Raw genomic sequence first — 3,778 nt, 5'->3', positions numbered from 1 at the left:
TATTCGCAGCATATGAATATGGAATATGGTATTTGAGGGGTTTGCTTTTGGCCTCTTGTTATTTATGTCAAAGCCTTGCATACACTTTTATTGTGTTCGTGACCTTCCATTATTTTTTGTTTAACTGTTGAATGTGCAGCCCGTCACTACCAAACATGGTTGCATTTGCACATGTGAACAATCCATTTCATCAATTGGACAGTCCATTTGGCACGATCCACTCTTCATATATGTTTCTTGAAAATATCATACTTATCAGATTATCTAAACTGCACCTTCGGTTGCTTAAAAAAATGGATGGATAAGATAAGATAATTTATGAGGATAGCCCCACTCATGGATATTTAGGATCTTCCTACTGCTGCATTTATTATTATTTTGTGCAGCAGTGGAAGAAGTTTGGACACGCAACCCCATGGACAGTCCCGTGAAATGGATGCCAAAAGAGTACAAATGCAAATAGGTGCATGTCAAGCTTTCTATTCACTTATCAGCTACCACACATGCATGCCTACATGAGCAAGTTGACATGGATGCATACATACATGGGCATGATTTATCTCTTTCACTCTGCAATTTAAACGTGCCTTTGGATTCGTACTGTCCCAACTTGGGTTCGGTTTGACCAAACCGTCGGGTACTCTAACGGAGTTCATGTCAAGTAGTAGAGTTGGGTTGTCAAGGTAATTTGAATTGGAAAATCGTGTTGGATTAGTGAGATTAGGAATAATCACATGCATTTGACTATGGTGGGGTCAAGTAAAGTTGGGTTGGGATTTGGGGTTGATCACCTTACGTTAGAATTAGGGTGGGGTCAGGTTGAGAGTGTGATGATCTTGATGTTGACATTTAACCTGACTCAAACCTACTGGAAAAAATGGACACCAAAGAAAAACTATTCTGAAGCCTATTCGTAAAAGCCTGTATTTACGATAGTTCAATGCACTGTGACATTGGCGTGCATACATGCATGTACGGGCCTGTCTGCTAAACATCAAACACCACAAAAAATAAAAATAAAAAAATAAAAATGCTCAGATCTTTTTAGTTAATTGATGACGTGGTGCAAACCTGGACACGCGAATTTAGAGTTTTATGTATCCATGTTACTAGGCCACGTCACAGTCGTTGAGAAGGCAGAGGATTAGTTGAGACCCAGGATCCACCGAGGTGGGTAGGACCCCAACTGTGGGGCTCACACTGATTTAAGTGCCTTAAATCCTGTTTTCCCTAGTTTTCTGCCTGGAGTTGTGTTTGGTTTGTTTCAGATCTTAACTGAAATCATATCTAGCTTTGCATTATGTCTGCTGCTGAAAGGGGCAACTTCCAGATGTATCTAGATGTATCTGTAATGATTGCAATCATATCTAGGTTTATGCTCTTTTGGATACTATTGACTCTATGGATCATTTAAAATAGGGATTTTCATAAATTAGTACCTCACTAATTGGATTTTTGCATTCCATTACATCTGTGTTGGCAACGTAGTCTGGCTCCTGGAGAACGATGAAGTTCCTTGTGATCTTGTTTCAATTGGTACTTCCAACCCACAAGGCATCTGTTATGTTGAGGTGACTATAGAATTTTATGGTGTTGGATCTTTATTTCAGGAATTCAGCATCTTTATTATTTTAAAAAAAAAAAAACTTTTTTGTTGGAATATAGTTGTAGAAAGTGTACAAAATGGTGAAAACACCTCTAATGTAAAATTGTAAAAATCTACCAGGTGAAAGCATGACCAATATCATTGTGTCCAATGATCTGCATAGAAGTCGCAATGCATGCTAACAGTCTCGTTTCATAATGGCAGCTTGCTTGGGAACACCAATCTGTCGGGACCTATTCCGGATCTCAGCCCATTAAGGAGGTTGGATAGATTGTAAGTTTGTGGGGTTTCTCCATTTTCTTTGTTTGATCGTTGTGCTTATTTTCTGATTTTATGTTATCTTTTCTTCATGGCATTTTCAGGAATTCGAATTCTTCTTAAACCAACACTTACTTGAGGATTACCTTCTCATGTGTACAAGAACCGCCCCTCGAATATCTCTCACATTCCATGAGGAAATCTCTAGAGAGACATTCTCTTCAAAACCTCGTAGAAAGCAATGAAAATATACTTCAAGTTCTTAACACATGGTAGAAATTTTGACGATTGTTGTACATTTGAAGACAATGGGTAGGTTGTTAAAGCAGACAATCAGAGGGAAACCACATCTAAAAAGATGGTAAAGTCTCACTGGTGTGCATGCATTCATGTAGACACAAGTTCTTAACACATGGTAGAAATTTTGACAATTGTTGTTCTTAGTATTCAAAACTGAATTTTTGTGACAGGGTTTTGAAACCATTCGGATCCTTTTAGATGCCACCTTGAAATGTAGATTAATCACATGTATGAGGAGCGCAGGCTGCTTGTGGCCCAATCATGTGGAGAACTTGCAGAATTCGTTCACCCCAAGATACATGACTATCTCATTTTATCCATTGTGGCCCAATCATGTGGAGAACTTTCTTGAACTATATGCAGACTATCTCATTTTATCCATTGTGGCCCAATCATGTGGAGAACTTTCTTGAACTATATGCAGGGTAATGCTTCAATCGTGAATAAGAAATACGCTTGTTTAAAAAAATAATGATAATAAGAGTTTAATCATAAAATAGGGAGTGGGAGAGTCATTTGTGTGCGCCCAACCCATTCTTAGTGTGACAGCAGAATTCTGTACAATCGTCCAGCGTTCATATATAATGGTGCTGCTCATGGAAAAGGACTGACTTCACCAAATTAACTCAATTGAGTTTTGTTAGAATATTTCTTAATAGTTAATCTAATCCATTACTGGATAACTATTTCAGTTTTAATATGTTGCTGGTAATCAAACTAGACGAACACAAAATTTCATAGAGAGGCCTAAGGGTTACTATTGCAATGCATCAGGTCAATATACCTCTATAGCAAAGCTATCTGTGGTATTGTTCAAGCATTGGAGACAAGGATCCACAGGTATGATGTTTCTATGCTTAGGATTAGCACTGTTACGGAATTCAACTACTTGTGATAACTGTTTAATATCATGTGTATGCTAATTTTCAAAGCCTCTGGCACATACATATTTCGACCAGATGGCGCTCCTAAAACAGCTGCTTCAAGATCGGTAATCCAGTTGGTTTTCAGTTTCTTGTTCATCGTAAATTGCTGAATAATGACTTGAGAAAATCGAAACCACTAAAAAGCAGTGTTGGTTAGCTTGTTTGTGGTTTTAAGGTTACTAAACCTTGAATGTATTGTCATTCGACTGTAGGTACCCTTGAAGATTGTGCGAGGACCTCTAGTTGATGAAGTTCATCAACAATTTAATCTATGGATTTATCAGGTTCTCTACCTTTTATTCACCTATCAAATGGCCATTTCATCAAGATTAATTTATAATATAGCTTAATAGGATTCTTTATTCAAAAACATCTCTAGTGTTTCAGAGTCACAAAATTTTATCTCTTTCTATTTAAATAATTTATAAATCATTTCATTATATTGTTCCTTTAGAGACCTCTAAACCCGAAATGATGGTGACTAGAAACATCTAACACAATCATTTCTTTGAGTCCCAAGTCAATGCATAATATGATAGAAGAATCAACTAAGTAATTCTACATATAGCAGTAAAGGATGCAAGAGAATGTGCAGTAGAGCCACCTCCAAAACATACAGAACCATGAAAAGATATTATAAGATATTAGGACTTTTGATGAGACTGCAACAGAATAAATATAGATATAG

General features: G+C 37.1%; 1 long non-coding RNA gene across 2 annotated transcripts; it reads left to right on the top strand.

Moving 5' to 3' along the window:
• Positions 1-670: 670 nt before the first annotated feature.
• Positions 671-3,538, top strand: LOC131243298 (uncharacterized). 2 transcript variants are annotated; one of them, XR_009170008.1, is made up of 4 exons: positions 671-1,571; positions 1,727-2,225; positions 2,857-3,155; positions 3,303-3,538. It is a non-coding gene; the product is annotated as an uncharacterized LOC131243298 (long non-coding RNA). The 2 variants fall into 2 exon arrangements; XR_009170007.1 differs by lacking the exon at positions 671-1,571 and having other exon boundaries at positions 1,593-2,225.
• The last annotated feature ends 240 nt before the right edge of the window (positions 3,539-3,778 follow it).

Source organism: Magnolia sinica, chromosome 4 (genome assembly GCF_029962835.1).
Source record: "Magnolia sinica isolate HGM2019 chromosome 4, MsV1, whole genome shotgun sequence".
In the NCBI taxonomy this organism is placed as follows: Eukaryota; Viridiplantae; Streptophyta; class Magnoliopsida; order Magnoliales; family Magnoliaceae; genus Magnolia; species Magnolia sinica.
The sequence above is the reverse complement of the archived record's forward strand: the minus strand, read 5'-3'. Positions and strand labels throughout refer to the sequence as shown.